General features: G+C 38.3%; 1 long non-coding RNA gene across 1 annotated transcript in view; it reads right to left on the bottom strand.

Moving 5' to 3' along the window:
* Positions 1-16,677, bottom strand: part of LOC144333166 (uncharacterized) — a 59,259-nt gene extending 42,582 nt beyond the window's left edge. The window contains exon 1 of the long non-coding RNA XR_013401613.1: positions 16,476-16,677. This is a non-coding gene — a long non-coding RNA (uncharacterized LOC144333166). The remainder of the gene's footprint in view (positions 1-16,475) is intronic.
* Between the last annotated feature and the right edge of the window lie 4,921 nt (positions 16,678-21,598).

Below are 21,598 nucleotides of genomic sequence, written 5' to 3'. Positions count from 1 at the left end.
ACCCCTATCAAAGGCAAACCCCACCACTTACCCTCTGTGTCTCCTCCCTGCTCCCTTGCTAAGGACTTCAGTTCTTTACACATAATCTCTCACTTCTGCATCATCCATCATCCACCAACTGTGTCCTTATAGTTCCCATTTAAAAGCAAAAACAACAAATGACAGACAAAAACCTTTCCTCAACCCCACATTAACTCCACCTATTGCTCCCCATATCTCTGCAAATTTTCAGCCAAATTTCTCTAACAATTTGCTCTTATTGTTTTCACGTGGTAGTAAAGTACTTCCATTACTTTTTGGTTTTCAGGAAGTAAAAGCAAAAAGTTACAGAAACGTAAAGAGACAAACATTCATATACCCCCCTTCATAATTCACAAATGGCAATAGTTTGTCTTTGTAGCCGCCAAATTTTAAAGCAAATAAAGCCCTACAGACACAACTGCAGTTCCCTTCCACATTCACATTTTTAACCCATCCCAAGCTGGCTTCCACGCCTCTCCCAAGGACACCAGTGCCTTCCACATTGCCAAATCCAATGGACCTCTCTCTGCCTGCACTTTACCTCTCAGCAAGATTCCAGAGCTGACCACCGCCTCCTTCTTAGATTGCTCTCCTCTCTTGCCACACAGCATTTCATTCCTCCTGGCCTCCATCTTACTTCACTGACCTCTTCTTCTCTGTCTCCTTGGCTGGCTCCTCCTCTTCTTTTGAACCTTTGGGCTCTGGGCACTTGTGTCTTCTCTATCTACATGTTCTCCTTGAGTGAGCTCACCATGGCTTAAAAGTACCATAGAAATGCTAATGATTCCCAAGTTTATATTTCCTGCACAGACCCTGAGCTGTAAATATTATTTGGTTGTCTAATTGGGGTCTCTAATTTAATATGCCTTTAGGGAAGCTCTTTATACCCTCCCCCCACACCAGTTCCTCTCCCACTCTTCCTCATCTCCATAAATAGCAGCCTCTTGCTTAAGAAAACCACCTTGGGGTCATCCTTGATTTCCGTTTTTCACATTCTGTCTGCCCCAATTTAATCTCTTATCAAGCTCTATTTGTTAAACTTCACACATCTATCTCCACTGTGTTTGATTTCATTTTTTAGAGTAGGGGTCTCGCTCTGTCACCCAGGCTAGAATGCAGTGATGTGGGCATGGCTCACTGCATCCTCGAACACCCAAGCTCAAGCAATGCTCCTGCCTCAGCCTCCCAAGTAGCTGGGATTACAGGCATGAGTCACTGCTCCTAGCTCCTGTCTCCACTTTAACTTCGTTAACTCCTTTGAAATAACTTCTTGTATCATCAGTTTCCCTCTCTATTAGACCACTACCATTGCTTAGCAGACATGCTCTCATGTCTTCCCTCTTAAAAGCAAACCAAAGACCATCCCTTGACTGGATGATTGCAATAGTTCCTAACTGGTCCTCTACTTATACTCTAGACCCTCTAAAATCTATGTTCCATACAGTGGAACCACCAAACAGATAGAAATCTAATTGTGCCCCTTCCATGCATGAAACCTTTCCTGTTGCTCCCCATATGTCTATGAAACAAAACAAAACAAAAACAAGCTTCTGTCAACCTCCCTCACCCAACGAAGGCCACTCAGTCTTCTAGCTTGTGATGTTGCAACCACATGATCTTCTTGCTGCTGATTACACCCAGCAAGCTGTTTCCCACCCCTGGGCCTTTGTGTTTGCATGAAATGCTCTTCATCAGCTCAGCTCTTTACATGATGACTGCCTCATTCTATCCTTCAGGGCTCAACTTAATCATACCTAAAATAATATCTCCTCCATAAATGCTTAATTATTCTATTTTGTATCACACTGCTTTTTTGTAGACATAATTGCAACCGATTTTCTTTGTTTATTAATTTCCTTGTTTTTTTCTTTCTAGGTTATTGTCTGTTTCCCCCTGAGGAATGTAAGCTCCATGAAGGCAAGACATTTTCTTGTTCACTGTATATCTGTAAAATGTAGTACAATGCCTAGCACATAGTGGAAGCTCCTTAAATATTGCTGAATGAACAAATGACATATTTTCATCTTCATCCCTCTACTTGCTTTTCCATATATTTATAATGCCTCTTCTCTCTTTGACCATGTGGCAAAGCCACATTTATCATCTGAATCCGGCGTACACATCAAATCCTGTGAGTTGCTATATCCCAGAAAATGGTCACTCATGGCTCTACATTCCCACCTCTATCACAACACTAGTGATAATAACAATCACTGATTTTTTTAAAGCACTTACTCTGCCAGGTACAGTGTCAAGTGTTTTAAAACTATTATCTAACTCACCTTATACAACCACACTAGGAAACAGAAACTATGTTCTCCATTTTAAAGATGGTGAAACTAAGCCCTAGAGAATGTAAGTAATTTGCCCAATGTCACAAAATAAGATGAAATTGGAAATTCAAACCCAGTGTATCTAATCCCAAAGGTCACACTCTTTAGCACTGAGCTATATCTTATACCGTATTGCATTATAATTTCTTATATGTCTGTCTCACCCAACTTTCTTGAGAACAGAGAGTTTTATACAGCTCTTTTCATCCCCAGGATCTAGCACCCTACTAGGCACAGAATTGTTGTTTAAGAAATATTTGTGGAAAAAAAGATCTGTCACCCACCAGTTTGTCTGAACACTTTATGAACCTATTAATAAATATTTATAGCCACAAAGGAAGAGAACAAAAAAAAACAAAAGAAATCTGGGTGGAGGGCTCTAGGAAGTAGGTACACAAAATAGTTAAGCAGGCTAAGTTTATGGAGTTTCACACTTGATGTTTTTCACATCAAAGACAATACCAAGGTCACTGCCAAAGAAGACAGACATTATGTAATTAGGGAACACAGTGCCAGCAATTACTCCAGAAGCTATTTTAAACTGAAACATGCCGATGTTTGCTCATGTCCCTGCTCACACAAACAAAAGGCCTACATCTTGGAAACTGTTCTGCTTTGTTTGTTTGTAACAGCTCAAGTTGTTCTTCACTTGGCAGCTACTGGAATAATCTCACTGGAAGCATTGCCTGGACCCCAGCTTTTGCTGTGGACTGTTAAAAGCAAATGAAAGGTGAACGAGATTCCTGCTTTAGGTTTGGGGGCATGGCATCCAGACAGGCATCATGAGAGGAAGGAGCCCGCAGGCTCCTGCCTGCTGGGGCATGACCCATTTCCACGGATGGTGCAAATGGAGCCTCTCTGGGGACTGTCTGGGAATGCCTGCAGAGCCAGGATAGACCAGGACTGTGCCTCTCATTTCTGTGCCAGGCTTATTATATTTTCTCATTTGCTCCTGACACAAATTGGTATTCCCATGTTGTATAGGAGAAAACTGAAGCTCAAAGGCATACATAATTCGTCAAGATGATACAACTAGTAGCTGAGCACAAATTTAGGCACTGGTTTGTCTGAATACAAAATCTCCACTTTTCTTTTTTCAATCACATGATCCATGGAGCTCTCACTTCACTTCTGCCGTGTTAGCATCCTTGCTATTAGCATCCTTGCTATCCTTCGATCCCTCAGCAGTCTCTGCCCTAGACCTTCACACTTGCTGCTTCCTTTTGCCTGACTAGCCCTTCCCCCAGATTCTGCACATCCCACTTCATTCCTAACTTCAAGTCCTACTCAGATGTCATTTCCTTAATGAGGTCCCTCCCAACCTCATTAACAGGACCTATATAATAAGCCTGGCACAAAGCCTCCACCTCTCATTCATATCTTTTTTCTTTCTTGGTTTTCCGCCGTCAATCTTACTATTAGTTAATAATCAATATATTTGATGGAGGAAAACCGAGAAAGAAAAAAGACAGGAGAAATAGAGCTGCATTTGCTTTTTTGTTAAGATTTAGTGTTTTAATTGACAAAGAAAAATTGCACATATTTATGCTATACAACATGATGTTTTGAAATATGTATACGTTGTGGAACTGCCAAATTAAATTAATTAACATTGGCATTACCTCACATACTTATCATTTTATTTGTGGTGAGAACATTTAAGATCTACTACCTTAGCGATTTTCAAGTATACGTTGTTATTAACTACAGCTACCATATTGTACAGTAGAACTCTTGAATTTATACTGTTGTTTAGCTAAAATTTTATGTTCTTTGGCCAATATCTCTCCAACCCTCTCTTCCCAGCCCCTGCCCTGCCACCCCTGGTGACCATAATTCTGTTCTCTGCTTCCATAAATTCCACTTTTGTAGGTTCCACATGTAAGTGAGATGATGTGTGTTTGTCTTTCTGTGCCTAGCTTATTTCACTTACCACAATGTCTTCCAGGTTCACCCATGTTGTCACAAATGACAGAATTTCCTTCTTTATTAATGCTGAATAGTTTTCCGCCCTATATGTTTTCTTTATTCATTCAACCCTTCATAGACACCTATGTTGATTCCATATTTTGGCTATTGTGAACACTGCTATGATAAACACAGAAGTGCAGACATCTTTTTAAAATACTGATTTCAATTGTTTTGGCTACAAACCCAGTAGCAGGATTGCTGGGTCATATGGTAGTTCAATTTGTAATCTTTTAAGGAACCTCCATACGTTTTTCCATGATGACTGTACTAATTTGCTTTCCCACCAACAGTGTACAAGGGTTCCCTTTTCTCCATGCCCAACACTTACGTTTCATCTTTTTGATAATAGTCAATTTAACAGGTATGAGTTGATATCTCATTTTGGTTTTAATTTGAATTTATCTGATGTTTAGTCATGTTACTTTTGCTTTAGATATTGTTTTGTTTATTGTCTTTCTTCCTAAACTAGAGTGTAAGCTTCATGAAATCAGTGACTTTGTCTTTTGTTCACTGATACATATCTAGAGCCTAAAACAGTGTCAGGCACATAGCTAATATTCAACAAAGATATGCTAAGTAAAGGAATAATTTCAACATCCAAACATTTTGGACATAAGCAGATCCAGTACATTAGTATGAAGTTAATGCCTCTGGGGAAGTTTTTGAGAATACAAAAGTCATGTCAAAGTGCTGGCAATACCGAACAGTATAGACAAAGGGTAGGCTGGGGCCAGACTGTCCAGGTTCAAATGCTAGCCTCTCCCCTTATTAGCCCTGTCACCTTGGGCAAGGAACCTCACCTGTCTATGCCTCTGTTTCCTCATTTATCAAATAGGTTTGATAATAGTATTTTTCTCATAGTGCTGTTCTAAGGATTAATGAGTAATTATGTACAAGGTATTTAAAACAATGCTCAGCACATCATGAGTGGCATAAAATTATTTGCTTTTATTACCATTATCTAGTTAATCTCAGTTATTTTGAAGCATATTGCTGTAAAATTGTCCCATGGAAGAACTGAAATCAAGGTATATCTCTCTTTAGGCACCTAGAGAACCACTCAACCATGCTGCAATTATTCTGTCTAAAAAAGAAAGAAAGGAAAGAAAAGAAAGAAAAGGAAGGAAGGAAGGAAGGAAAGAGAGAGAGAGAGAGAGAAAGAAAGAAAGAAAGAAAGAAAGAAAGAAAGAAAGAAAGAAAGAAAGAAAGAAAGAAAGAAAGAAGGCAAAGCAAAAAACATCTAAAACTGAACTAAAAAAATGCCTTGTTAGTCCTGGGTTAAAAATCAAGCCCTGTAGCAATATGTGCAGACACTTAGACACTGATTATAAAAGGCAATTTAGACTTCCCCTGAAATATTAAAAGGGTAAAAAATTACAGTGCAGTGATGCTGGAATAATTTGATTTATTCTGGAAGAGAGGGGAGCTTTATTAGCTTATTACACATCATGGCTGTCCTCTTCACTTCTTCAGAACCAAGAATATGGTTGGTGTTCAAACCTCAGAGCAACACATAATATTTGAAGCCAGGTATTTATTTGTATCAGCCAAATCCTGAAAGTCATCTCAAGAACTAGATAGTCCATCAGACTGCTGCTGGGAGGTGTCTGCCCCTGGGCTACCATGCCTGATCAATGTCTAAAAGGGGTTTCCAGTTACCATTCATTGATCCTTTGTTCTTTCCTTCAACAAATATTCATGGATCATCTTTCTTGTGCCAAGACTTGAGCCAAGTACAAAGGATACAGAAGTGATAAGGACATGGTCCTTGCCTTCCGGGCATTTACAGTCTAACAGGTCTTCATGCTAACTAAAATGATTGGCTGGGTTTTTCTATAATAGATTTCCTACCAGAAAGTACAATTCTGTCTCTTTTCCTCCACTCATACCTTTCTTCTAATCATCCATTTACCCAGTGAAGATTCCCTGAGCAAGACAAGTCAAGGCCTGTAGTGAGATGCTAGGACTTACAGTTGAATATATAAGTCATTTCACTCATATAGACTCTTTCTTACTCCAAAAAGGATGTAAGATAGGATTAATTCATATAAATAAATAAATGCATTAAAGTGGGACTGCTTACACAGACTGGAGTGGGCAGCTTAGAAGAGACTGTGTTTTAAGTGAAGGTGAGAGGTGAAACTTCAGGAAAAACACTGCAGACATGATATTGGGACCAATGAGGAAGATTTTTCACTAGATATAGTATGAGGTTACACTTTTACCAGAGGACAATTAAGTAAATACATATTAATGTACACATTAACATGTAAGCATCTAGAAAGGAGATGAGACCCAGGAAATGATAGCGAAAAAGGAAAAGAAGATTATACAGAAGGTATATGAAGATATACGACTGGAGACTTTCTTGAATCTTGAAATTCACTAGTACAGGAATGTGTATTCACACCCCCATAAGTCAGCTGCCATTTCAAATTTTTCTAACGCTTGATCTCTCACTTGATAGTCGTTTAATCAGTAGTGGCAGCTACTGCTTATACAATGACAAGTTGAGAACAATAAAACCATATTACTCTGATCTTGTCATCTGATTGCTCAGAAACTTCTAACGCCTGCCAATTTCCTACAGAATGAAGTTCTTCATCATAATTTTCCAAGTCCCTCATGAAGTCCTTCTTTCCACTCCTGCCGCAGCTTTCATGCAGCTAGCTTATAAAGCACCATCTTGAACTGGTTGGGCTCCTTGAACACCAACTTCTATTTCCCCACATCTGAGCCTTGCTCATTGAATAGTTTTTACCAGAATGCTTTCTCCATCACCTGGCTCTATTGAAATGCTACCCCCGCAAGTCCAGCTGCAAGTAAGCTAGTCACTTTTTCATCCGTCTACTCAGGAATTATTTATCAAGAACCCTACTAAGTGTCATGCGTTGGTAACAGTAAGATAAATGAGAAATAGGTTCTTGCTTGAAAAGTTCAGAGTGTTAGTCAAAGGTTGAGGACGTGGAGGAGGAAGGGAAATAAATATGTTTGATATATTATTATTTTGATTTTTCTAGCCAGTTAAAATTAAGCTTTGTTTTCAAAATCTCTAGCACAGGGTCAGGCATACAGTAAGTGCCATTTACTTATTTGCTTGTTTCCTTCTTTCCCTTTTTTTTTTCTTTTGAGACCGGGTCTTGCTCTGTTGCCCAGGCTGGAGTACAGTGGTGCAATCATACCTCATTGCAGCCTCAGACTCCTGAGCTCAAACAATCCTCCTGCCTTAGCCTTGTTTAATTCTTTCATTGTTTATTTGTATCTCTATTAATGCACTTAGTAGTCTGCATTCATTATCCTTTTCTTTTTCTTCATTATTTCTATTTTCTCTACCAGAGAGCAAAGGTGCTGACCTAACTGCTTCTGTATACTGCTATGCACAGTGTCTTCCACACAGTAGGTATCATAAATGTTTGCTGAAAATAAGTGAGTTGAAGTGGGGAAGAGAGTAGGTGAAAGGTAGGGGAAAAGAAAAGCTGATAGGCCAAAGTTGTCTCATTAATTTCGGTCTGAGTGTTTTAGACCCCACTGTTTCCTCCAGGTTACTAAAGCAAATTTATATGAGCAAATAAGCTTTTATATTTGCATTTCTTTGAACCCTAATTTGACATGCAAATAAGCCACTAAGTAGAACTCAGCTTCAATCGGCAGTGTTTAAACAGAAATCCCCATAGCTATTCAGAAACCTGAGCATAAAAGGAAGTTAGCATTAGCCAGTGTAGGTAACAATGACAGCCACTACAGCTAAGGGGGCACATTCTCCACATTGTTTTCTGCAGTTTCCTATACACCTCTTCCGGGCCTTCTCTGAAACAGACTCTAAGAGCTGAAAGCAACTTAAAGACCTTAAAGGCCACTTGGTTCAACTTTCTCAACCCCGAAGCTGGAATCCTCTCTCTAGCAGCATCTAGCCTCTGTTGTCACACCACCAGTGACAAGTTGCTCATTACCTCTTAAGGGTGTTTCACAGTCTGAAAGGCCTTTCTTATATTGAGCACAAGAAATTTGACTCTTTTATACCTTGATTCCACTGGAGCCAAACAGAAACTAGATTGCTTTCTTTCATAAAACAGCACTTCAGATGTCTGAATATAGCAATCTGAATCCTCTTGTTAAACTTAATGTAATCATCATCATCATCATCATCATCATCACCTTTAGCCTTTACTGATTCTCAATGATCTCACACCATTCGCTTACATTACTGGTCGTGTTTTTCTTTTACTGGAATCTGTTGTGCTCACTCTGGCCTTGCTGGCTTTTGCATGCCACTCCCTTCTGAATAGTTGGTGATCTTATCACTCAAGTCTCAACTCTGATGTCATCTCTTCAGAGATGCCTTCTCTGACCATGCTAGCTAAAATAGAAATACTCCATGCCACTTCCCCCTACATATTTCAGATACTCTTTCCCACATTCTTCCGTGTTTTAAAAACAGAGCTCACAACTGGCTGAAATGTCTGGTGCAATAAAGAGTCTGTCTCCTTTTTTTCATGTGTGACTTCTGACAGCTTTTAAGCCTCACAGCTTGTCCCCCTGCTTCTGCCCCACATCTGGGAAAGCTGATAAGCAAGCTCTGGTGTGCCCTGCTTTGGTGTCAGTAGAGGCTCAAACCACATAAGCGCCCACCTGCACACAAGAACTCTCAACCCATCCCTAATGCCTAGCTACCATAAAAACTCCAAATTAGTCTCATATACCCTCCCTCTAATCCCATGTTCAGATTGGCTTGGGAAGCCTGCCTGCTCTTTCCAGAAAGGCCTATTATGTTAGTAATAAACCTTTTATATCCTGTTGATGGCTATGTGGCATCATCAGTTTCAACATCTGAGCCAACTCTGGGGTGGGAGTCAATCCTGTCTCTGAAGAGTGGCTACAACATCTGACTTATTTAATTGTTCATTCTCTTAGTATCGTCCTCTCCCACTAGAACGTAAGCCTTGATTTTCCACTATTTCTTCAGGACGTAGAAAAGAGCCTGCCTGTTGAATGAAATGATTTTGAAGATCTTACAGTAGTCCCTGTGATAATGGCCCCCCAAAATGACCTCATTATTATTACTTCGAGTCTCAGCAAACTAGTGCCAGCCTCTGTTCTTAATGCTGCATTTGAATTAATTCCTTTATTCCTCATATCAGCTCTATAAATACTTATCTTCATTTTACAGAAGAGAAAGCTGAGGCACAGGGAAGTAACCTGTTCAAAGTCATATGACAGGTGGCCAAGCTGAGATAAGCCTGCAGGTGCCCTGCCCCAGACACCAGCTCCCAAGTTCTTTGCTGGACCACCTCTCGCCACTGCCACCACTGCCCTGCTGCTGCTATGTGGAGTCACCACCATGTTCCAGGGCCCATAATTCCCTCATCTGATTCTCTCAAAGCCTTCCAGGTGAGTATCTTGACCCCTATTTGCAGGTGACAAAACTGTACTGACAAAACTCGGAGGGATGAAAGACTCTCCTGGACATGGTAGGTGGCCACAGACCCCCTTGTCACTCCACATCAAAGCCCCCAGATGCTGTAGGTGGGGGTACAGGCTGCCCCTAGAGGGCTTTGAGGGCATGAAATTGGAATCACAAGAGAATAGATTCCTGTACTGAGAAATAAGTTATCTACGAGGCTTGTATGATAACTAATAGTAAGGATTTGGGAAAATTGCCTGAATCCTATCTCCTATTGCACATTAATAAAAAATAAGGAGCCTTATAATTAACACTTAGCTGTTCAAAGGAATATAATCCCCCGGCACTTCTATTGATCTAAGGGAATTGCTTTTTTAAAAAGTAATTTTTATTGTAAAAGTAATATATGCTCATTATAGAAAACTGAAAAAATAGAGAAAACTCTGAAATGACTATGAATAACTCATATAACTATCATCCAGTTATAACTTACAACAGAGAAGTTTTTTTGAAAAATGATATAGTAGTTGGAAAGGTCAGTTCTTAAAAACATGACATGGCTTTAGGTTATGTTCTGATTCTAACTAGCTGCACGACTTTAACAAGTTATTTTATCTTTTGAGTCTCAGTTTCTTTGCAGGCAATAACATCTGGATTAAACCACGTGTCAACAGGATTTATGAAAGTTCAGCAATCAAAAATATATTATAGCATTTAGCATGGTGACTGGAGCATAACTGCTTCCCGAGAAGGGTTAATTTTCTTTTTTATTTCCTTTCTTTGTAACTTTGAATCCCAGGCTTATTTTAAAGAAAAAAGACAAAGGATATTTACTGTCTTATTCTAAACATGTTTACCAATAAGCTACCAGTTTCTATTCTGATATGGTTTCTGAACCGGTAGAGAAGAAATTAAATTCCTTGACCTGAGGGTTAAGACGTTTCTTTTCTAAGTTTGTATCAGTACTTTATTCTACAAAGATTAAGGGTCGATTTTTTGTTTGTTTGTTTTGCATATATTGTTCTTAAGTTTTATTACAATATTAGAAAAAAATCAGTGTAAATTATACCAAAATCAGTTTTTAGGGTTAACTCTCAAATAAGAAAGAATAAGAATCTTATTTGAAAAAATGTCTATTAGACATTGTTACACTGCTATCAATTGGAAGCAGACAGCATGTTGCCTTGATAAACTTAGTTTTTCTTTTTTTGTATATATTCAGGAAACAAAATCAAAGTAATTATAGCTTCTCTTATTGAAGAGCTCACAATCAAAAGAGAAGAGTAAATTAACAATTTTGGCCAATTTTGGTGATAAATGCTATGATAGACAGATGCTCAGAAAAGGATGTGCAAGCAGGCTGGAAAGTCAGGGAAAGCTTCCTAGAGCAGGTCCTTGAGCTAAGTTTTGGCATAGCCATCTAACAGTGAAAAAAAGAGAGGGAGCAGGACAGTCAAACAGAAAAGACATTAGGAAGACATGTGGCCATGAAATGTAATGTCTTCTTCCAGGAACTAGAAGAAACCACATTCAGTAGCTATGTGTTGCACACTGTTTTAAGCAGGGAATTCACTATAGAGACACTCAGAGACCCAAGCAACAAAGGGCAGTAACACAGATAGGTTTCAAGAATGAACTAGAACCAGAGAACAAAGACTGCCTCCAACAACGTCTTTCCACCTCTCCAGACAAGTTTTCTCTGCTTCTCAGATCTGTATCACCTAGAGCACAGCTGCCATGTCCTCTGTTTTTTTCAGGTTCTCAAAATGTCTAAGGAAAGGATTAACTGGCCCAACATGGGTAAGTCAGTAGTGACTGGGGAACAAAACCAATGTTAGGAAAAAGGGCAGATGTGCCTGTGGCCATGCTGCTACAAGGGCTGCACAGAGGAGCAATTCCACAAAAGAGGGAGGCAGATAATCCCACCAGTCTCATATGTGCAGGCAGTTGCTAATGAATCTTGGGAGTCTGGCAGGGGGCTGAACGATAAGTTCTTTTTGTTTGGGAAGCTAAACCATATTTATCTCATGCTGAAACTATAAGCAAGTTTGAAAGATCTAGAGTAAGGAATGATACAAGAGTCAAATCTCTGTTTTAAAAAATCACTCTGGTAGAGGCTTTCAGGTAAACTTAATGGACCAAATATGGATGCATTTATCTTCATTCCCTCCCAAAACACCAGCCCAAAGTGACAGCCATAGTATTTATAAAGAAATAAACACATACAGAGAAAGTGAACAGGAGAGGAGAGAGTGGCTCATAGATAGAACACTATCAAATATTTGGAAGATTAATTAGAAATGGGCTAACAGGTCAGAAACTGAACCCCGATTGCCTACAGATGGGGTGTCAAACAGAAAAGAGCCCATAAACCCGGTGCATCTCAGAAAGAGCTGGTATTTGGAGGCACTAGATTCCAACAAAGGCAAGGATGAGGCTCCAGGACAAAAAGAGGTCTGGCTAAGACTATATACAGAACAGTTAGACAACCAGAGCCCTTCCCCTTCCCCGTGCAGTTGGGTGACCAGTACTCTCTCATGCTTATAGGAGACTAAAGGTCTGTTTGGTAGCTCCAGAAACCCTAAACTTGCAGACACAAGGCACAGTGAAGAGCAAGGGAAGAAGGCCTACTAGAAATAGAAGAGTTAAGTGAAATTTGGGTCCCAAAATATAAGACCCCAACCCTAACCTTCTGTATTAGTTTGTTCTCACACTGCTGATAAAGACATACCTGAGACTGGGTAATTTATAAAGAAAAAGGGGTTTCATGGACTCACAGTTCCACATGGCTGGGGACGCCTCACAATCATGGTGGAGACAAAGGAGAAGAAAAGGAGATGTTTATGGGTTCAAGTTGACAAGGGGTGGACTTGTGATGGTTAACATTAAGAATCAACTTGATTGGATTGAGGGATGCAAAGTATTGTTCCTGGTTGTGTCTGTGAGCGTGTTGCCAAAGGAGATTACCATTTGATTCAGTGGACTGGGACAGGCAAACCCACCCTCAAGCTGGGTGGACACTATTTAATCAGCTGCCAGTGACGCTAGAATAAAGCAGGTAGAAGAATGTGAAAGGACTAGATTGGCTGAGTCTTCCGGCCTTCATTTTTCTCTGGTGCTGGAGGTTTCTTGCCCTCAAATATCAGACTCCAGGTTCTTCAGCTTTTGAACTCTAGGACTTACACCAGTGATTTGCCAGGGGCTCTCAGGCCTTTGGCCACAGACTAAAGGCTGTACTGTCAGATTCCCTACTTTGAGGTTTTGAGACTCTGACTGGCTTTCTTGCTCCTCAACTTGCAGATGGCCTACTGTGGGACTTCACCTTGTGATCATGTAAGTCAATTCTTCTTCATAAACTCCCTTTCATATATACATCTATTCTATTAGTCCTGTCACTCTAGAGAACCCTGACTAATACACCCCCATTCTCTGTCTGTTATCAGAATACCAGAAACTAGACTCTTGCCTCTTCTCAAGCAAGAGATTAAGGACTCTTCTACAGAGAATAGATTGGTTCCAGAGAAAATACCAAAGGTATAAATATTTGGAAGGAGGAAGAAAAGGATATTACATATAGTAAAAAAGCTGACAAGAGTGAAGTCTATTTGTTGATAAGCTTCTCTCTGCTCCTATCACAACCCCATTCGCATAGCTTCTAATCAGCTCGTAATTGCCTTACACTTGTATATGAACAAACAGGCAATGAGCAGCTGACACTGAGGAAAATTTCCAGTAAGAAATTCTCAGTCTACAATAAGCAGAAAATATATCCAGTGAAAGCAAAGATATTGCAGGGAACATAGAAAAGGCATAATTTTAAAAGGACTGTTATCACATGCATGGATGAAAACATACCACATCCATAAAAAGGGAACAATTAGGCCAGGTGCAGTGGCTCACACCTGTAATCCCAGCACTTCGGGAGGCCAAGGCAGGTGGATTACTTCAGGCCTGGAGTTTGTGACCACCCTGACTAACATAGTGAAATTGCGTCTTTACTAAAAATACAAAAAATTAGCTGGGCTTGATGGTGCATCTCTGTAGTCCCAGCTACTTGGGAGGTTCACGCACGAGAATTGCTTGAACCTAGGAGGCAGAGGTTGCGGTGAACAAAGATCATGCCACTGCACTCCAGCCTGGATGACGGAGCAAGACTCTGTCTCAAAAAAAAAAAAAAAAAGGAACAATTAGAGAAAAATGAGTTCTATAAAGGAAAAGTACGATCACTTAAATTTTTAAAAAATATCTTTAAAAGGGTTTGAAGATAAAGTTTAGAAATCATCACAGGAAGAAACACCAAAGGCAAAGGAATGGCAAGAGGAAACAAAAGATTTTAGATTAGAGAATCAACTCAGGAAACAAAAAAGATCTGATCAAATGGACCTTTTGGTGGGGGAAGACGAAGGGAAAAGAAGAGAGAAAAAACATAAAGGAGAAAGTTTTCTGCAAAATTATGTAGAAAATTGCCTGGAACTACAGACATAAGTTTCCAAATTAAAAGTACCCCCTTGAGAATCCAATTCAGTGACTTAGGGGAAAAGGCTTACAACAAAGCATATTACTGTGAAATTTCAGAATAACAAGAATGAGAAATTGAACACAAAAACTTACAGAGAGAAAAAGATAAAACAAAATAAACAAGCAAATCAAACAAAAATGAACCAACCACCCAGACCGAAACTGCTCACAAAGAATATGGAAAGAAAACAACACTAATCTTCGTAAAGCAACACTAAGTGCTAGAAATCAATGAAACGCTATTTAGAAAAAATGATTTACAACCCAAAGTCTGCATTCAGCCAAATGATTAATCAAGGATAAAGGCAGAATAAAGATATTTTCAAACATTCAAGGATCAAAAATTGTACCTCCTGCACAGGAAGTCATAGAGCGATAAGTTAGTATGTACTTCTGTAAAATAAGCACAGTAAACCAAGAAATAGGAATATGTAGAACCAAGGGAACAGAAAATTCAGTACAGAATAGTGGTCATGGGAAGTTCCCAAACAGCAATGCACGAAGCCTGGTAATCAATGAGTCCATACAGAAGCAGAATATGGGACTGCAGGAGTGAGATCATCAGAAACAAAAGGAGCTAAAGGAAAGTTGGGAACTGTGTGAGGTAATTGGAAGAATTACTAAGTGCTCAAGAGATCTGTTGAAGTATCTGAAAAAAAAATACTAGTAGACACAGAAAGCTAAGGAAATTCAAAAAAAGGATGCAGATATTAATCCTAGGAAAAATGAAAATCTCTAAGAGAAAGGAAATATAATTGTGACATACAAACTGGGGCTCTAAGGTAAATCACAGTTGCAACACAGTCATAATGAAGTAAAACTGACTATTCATATAACTTGAAATAAACGTATTGAAAAGATAGAAGTGGGGAAGGTGATAGAAGAAATTTAAATCTGCGGTTGCCAGAGCAAGATATAAATAGATAGTTTCAAAAGTGTTAAACCAAGATATAAGAATATAAGCATATTATTATACCACATTATTATTATGTTATATTATGGAACATAAAAATATACACCAGAAAGAAAAAAACAGTTAAAAGAGTAAAAATCTGTTGCATTAGCGGAAAAAAAGCTGGGGAAATGAATGGGGAGAGGGGACTACTGTATTTCATTAAAAGCTATTTTATATAGTTGATTGTTTTAAACCCTGAAAATGGGAATATATTTTAAAAATTTAAAAAGCATTTTTTTTTTTTTTCGAGACGGAGTCTTGCTCTGTCATCCAGGCTGGAGTGCAGTGGCACCATCATGGTTCACTGCAACCTCTGCCTCCTGGGTTCAAGCAATTCTCCTGCCTCAGCCTCCGAAGTAGCTGGGACTACAGGCACCTGCCACCACGCCCAGCTAATTCTTGTATTTTCAGTAGAGACAGGGTTTCACCATGTTGGCCAGGCTGTTCTCAAACTCCTGACCTTGTGATCCACCCACCTTGGCATCCCAAAGTTCTGGGGTTACAGGCATGAGCCACTGTGCCCGGCCTTAAATAGCATTTTTATAAGAAAGAAAGATAATCACTCTGCCCTTACCTAGTATGGTAAGGACTATTTGTATCTAAATAATTTGGAAAAGCCATCTAGGAAATTTGTTCATTTTGCAAGATTTTGGAAAATCTACAAAATCAATGGCTGAAATATCTGAGAGGGCTGTACTGAAGCATGCTTTCATATTGGACTTTCCAATGGAAAATTATGTCTTGAACTCTCCAGACTCTATCCAAGAAGGTCTATGGTTCATCTAATTTATTTTGATGTAACTTCTGCACCAAATTAAGCATCAAGATTCCACCAGAATAAACTAGGGAAACTTCCAAAGCATTCTAACTCTGAGAAAGGCCCAGGTAAGCAGAAACTCTGGAGCTGAAGTGATCCATTTATTGATCAGAAAGTATTTGCTGACTATCTACTATTGTATAGTGGTAAATAAGAAAGATATATTTTCTGTCCTCACAGAGCTTGACTTCTTCTGTGACAGAACTTGTGAATGTCCAGACATTTACCTAACTAAAAATAATAACGCTGCAATTATGTAGTGCTTTTCAGATTATAAAAGTACTTTCTCAAACGTAATTTCACATTACTTATGAAAATTTTACAAGCAAGAATTATCATCTTTTTAGGGAAGTTAAGTAAATTATAATTGCTAATTATAATGACTATATTATGAGTATTTAATACACATGATACTCTCAAGCTATGGTCTTTATAAGCAGGATCCCATTTAATACTCACCTCAACCTTGTAAGATTAGTAGTATTAGTAGCATAATTTTCTGGGTAAGAAATGAAGACATAAAAGAGTTCCATCTCCTGTGTTCCAATCCAGTGCTCTTTCCACGAAACTAGAGAACTCTAATCTTAACATAAGCCTCCTTAGTCTCTGCAAAAGCCCACTTTATTTATGCTTCTACCGTATGCCACTGTTATAATCCTTGATATTGTCCAAGACACACCTGTCTCAGATCAATTCCTTATCCAGATGGACTCTGAGCTCCCATATAGTTCCTCCTTGGTGATTGGACTGATTTTTGCTGGAAGTAATGGTATCACATTAATTTACATTTTATCAACTTTTTTCTTAACTCAGATTTGACCAGACCTTTTAATATTTTAAAAATCTTTATGCACCAGGCACTGTGCTAAGTATGCAACACATATTTTCCCATCCGTTTGTTTCTTGAGAAAAAGAAGGCAACAGCAACTGAAGTTTATGTAAGCCAAATCACTTCCTCAAGATGACAGAGCCAGGAAGATTTTTCAGTCAGTTTCAAATCAAGGTCTTTAGGTTAATACTCTTTCTACTGAAGCACTCGGCCTCCTACTACATACATTGATATCCAGATACATACACGGAAGTGCATACATGGGTTTTTAGATTTAAACTGAAATGTAACAAACATTAATTTGCACTGAACACTGTGCTGGTTACTAAAGAATAGAGGAAGGGCTATAAAGATTAATAACAAAATTATATTTTCATATCTAGGACCAGTTGTTTAGGATAGGATCAGGGAGTTGACAGAGAAGGTCAGTTTTTGCATGTATGAGAAAGAACCAGGCAGACTTTTGATAAATTTGTGCTGACATTTCAGGTTTAAATCTGGATGATCCCCAAATACAAACAGTGCAATTTCTATCAAGTAGTTTTCTTGTCCCAGAATTTTGCTGAGCAAAATTTCCCTCATAAACAAAAGATAATAAGATATGCAAAAAAGTAGAATTTGACTTAGTTAAAACTCAAGCAGAGAAAATTGGCTTACAGATGATGAAAAAGTGAGAATTCAATTGACTTACAGATGACAAAAAAATGAGAATTCACAAATTAGAACTTTATGATAAATGTTTTTTAAATCTACAGAAAAAGTTGGACACAATGAGCAAAGAAATGGGGAATTTCAGAAGAGATTTGAAACCTGTAACAAGGAAGCAAATATGAATTCTAAAATTGAAAATGGTAATATCTGAAAAAAATTAAAAATTATTGAATGGGATTAACAGTAGAATGGGCATAATAGAATAAAGTATTAGTGAACTTGAACAGAGGCCAACAGAAATCTAAAACTCAGAGAAAATAAAATTTGGAAAAAATAGTAAACAGAGTCTCAATGACCTGTATGAAAATATTGAGCAGTCACTCTTATGTGTAATTATAATTTCAGAATGAGAGGAGAGAGATAATGGGACAGAAAATTATTTTGATGAATTATTAGCTGAAGCATTTTCCAAATTTGATATTTTAAAAGGTGTATGCCAAGAAGTTCAGTGAATTCCAAGTAGAATAAATACAAAGAAACCACTCGTAGGCACATCATAGCTAAATTCCAAAAAAAACAGATAATGGAAAATGTTAAAAGCAGCAGGACACACACACACACACACACACACACACACATACACCCCATAAGTTGGAAACACAACAAAATAAACAGAAGACTTCTCAAGAGAATCATGGGAGAGCAGAAGGCAATGGAAGTACTTTAAGGTACTTAAAGATGATGTCAATCTAAAATTATCTATTTCAGTAAAAATATTTTTCAAAATAAAGGAAAGCAACTAAATATTCAGATAAATTAAAATAGAGACAATTTGTTGCCAGCATAATCACACTACAAGAAATGCTCAAGTAAGTTATTCAGGCTGAGGGGAAACAATACCAGACAGAAGACATTAAAAATACGCACACAAATACTTTCTTAAAGGACTATCGACATCTTAAATCAAAAACCATTATAGCACATAGAAGGGTACATAACATATGTAGACATAAAATACATGACAATAGATCACAAAGAGAAAGAGATGGGGTTAATAGAATTATACAATTATTGAGTTATTACATTATTCACAAAGTAGCATAATATAAGTAACAACTTTATTTGAAGGTAGGATGTAAATCAAGGTGCACAGATAATTTATATAGCAAGCTCTAAAAATTAACACAAAAAGCATAGGCAAAGTCAATAGAGATAAAAATTAAATACTAAAAGAGTACTTGGGTAACCAAAAGGAAGTCCAGCTTAAAAGAACAGAGAAACAAAGAAGAGATAGAACAATAAAAAACAAAGGCCAAGATGAAAGATTTAAATCCAACTCTATCTTAATTACATTAAATGTAAATAGACTAAATACCATGTAAAAAGCAAAGATTGTCTGACTGGATAATGGGGCAAGACCTAACTATATATCATTTACACATAATGCCCTTGAAATACAAAAATACAGAGAAGCTGAAATTGAAAGAATGAAAAGCTATACAATGCAAACACTAAACAAAATATATTGTGACTATATTAATACCTGATACAATAGATTTCAAGGCAAACAATATTACTAGAGGTAAAGACAAGCAACTTACAATAATAATTAAAGAAAAGATCAATTCATCAGGAAACTGTAACAATCTGAAACATATGTGTACTTAATAGCAAAACCAGACAAATCATGGAGTCCAAGATATTGGTCCCTTGCAAAACCCAACCACCAAAAATAGTATCATAAGCTTCATTTGTAATTGTAACTCTCACTCCTCCTAGTTGTTTTTTAGCTGAGAGATAAAAATAATTCTATAGATCAATGTTTGTGTACCTCTAGCTTCATTTACCCATGTCTCTTTCTGGGAAAGAGATAAACAAATATCTATTCATTCAATACACATTTATCAGGTGCTTACTAGATATATGAGTATACAAACCTCTATTTTGTGCTATGCTCTGTGATGGGTGGTAGGAAATCAGTGAGTAACTAACACAGCCCCTTATGATTAAAGCATCCATAGACTAGCTGAGAATCCAGAGTAAATACACGCTATTACACCCTGAGATGCATGCAATAATGGGAGGACATGTGCAAACATTTTGATGCAAATTTTTAGGAAAGCATACTATATGGGTCCTATGAAGCCAAAGGTATTACTGTTAAAATTTACTTTCAAAGAATCTCATTGCTATCTTTGATATGACAGCCTCTCTGGGTCTCAGTGTCATGTACTAAAGGAAGAGCTTGGGAGGCTATGTTCCTTTTTCTCTATCCTTACTACGTGCAGTATGTAAATTGTGACATACCATTTCCCTCGAGGATTCATGTTCCATATCATTGTGTTAGGCACGTGAACCAATAAGGATTGTATGGGCAGAACATATGCCATCTGCATGTTTAAGGAAACAAATTTGTGGATGTCTAACTTACAATGGAATCCAGTAGGATCTTGTATTCTTTAATACATGATCTAATGTAATGGCATTAAATTAAATATGATATTTGTGGAGAGACATTCAGTTAATCTTCTCTGCTGGAAAAACAGTCCACACATGACTAGAAGGAGAGAGACAAAATATTACTTGGGGAAACAAGCAATTATATCATGAAGAGAGGGAAAGAAAAACAAATTTTATTTCTTCATTCAATCTCCTGATTTTTATCCAATGAATGACTTTCTTGGCAAACAATGACACACAGAATGTTCATTAAGAGAGCCTGGCAGCTTGCGCTTGAATTCTTTTCAAATGTTTAGTGTGCTGCAATCCAATTAAATGATACAGGAAGACATTAAAAAGCATGGAATAATACCACAGAGAGTGCCCTGGTAACAGGAAACAACAAAGACCGGAACCAGGGGCCCAGGTTCAAGGCTAGGCTCCTCTCTCTTGATGAGCAGAGGACCTTTTGTTTGTGTTGGCCAATATTGTCAAATCAGTCACTCCAAACCCAGTAAGTGAGGTGATGAGAGACTTACTTTTGATTTAAGTACCAGGCAAATCAAGTACCAGTGTCAGGCCTCTGAGCTCAAGCTAAGACATCATATTCTCTTTGACTTGCAGGTATACATCCAGATGGCCTGAAGCAAGTCAAGAATCACAAAAGAAATGAAAATGGCCAGTTCCTGCCTTAACTGATGACATTCCACCATTGTGATTTGTTCCTGCCCCACCTTACCTGAGCGATTAACCTTGTGAAATTCCCTCTCCTGGCTCAGAAGCTCCCCCACTGAGCACCTTGTGACCCCGCCCCGGCCCACAAGAGAAACACCCCCTTTGACTGTAATTTTCCACTACCCACACAAATCCTATAAAACTGCCCCACCCCTATCTTCCTTGCTGACTCTCTTTTCGGAATCAGCCCGCCTGCACCCAGGCGATTAAAAAGCTTTATTGCTCACATGAAGCCTGTTTGGTGGTCTCTTCACAGGGACACGCGTGACAACCAGGACTATGCAAAACACATTCTTGGCCAAAAGATGTTCTAGGTGAACAAGGAAGAGATGTAATCAGAAAAACAGGAGGGATGAAATAAAAGTGTAGACCAGTAAGGGAGCTGAGGTGCCATGGTATGAACAAATTGAAGAAGAATGAATGAAAATTAAAATTAAATAAAGCAGAGAGGGAGGGAGGGCAACTTCAGGAAAGAGCAGGTGGAATGATCGAAAGCCAATGGTGTGCTGGTAAAATTTAACAACCAGCTCTGTGAGAAAAACCAAAGTCATTATTTGTAGCATTTGCTTATTTCTGTGGTATAAATAATCCCAACGTGGCTGATGCCACGCTACCAACAAGGATGTCACTAAATATGGAGCTGGAAAGAGATATGCAATAGTAGCACAGCATTATAAAGCATGTCTACTGGCTACCTATTTACAATAGATGTAAATAACTTCAAGTGCAGAAGTGGTAGTGAAGTAATCAGGAGGTGATGGATGTATTTGGAGTATTAATTACCTTTGTTTTCAATATAAGTGTTGTTTCATATAATTTAATTTTTAACAAAGGCTGTTAAACAGGCTTCCAAAATTCCCGATAATTTAACATTTGGGCTCTTAGAAACCATCTAGGTTTAAACTGAATTCAGTTTAAACTGAAGACT

The sequence above is a fragment of the Macaca mulatta genome, chromosome 1 (assembly GCF_049350105.2).
Source record: "Macaca mulatta isolate MMU2019108-1 chromosome 1, T2T-MMU8v2.0, whole genome shotgun sequence".
NCBI lineage: Eukaryota > Metazoa > Chordata > Mammalia > Primates > Cercopithecidae > Macaca > Macaca mulatta.
This window is presented reverse-complemented; position numbering and strand designations above follow the sequence as displayed.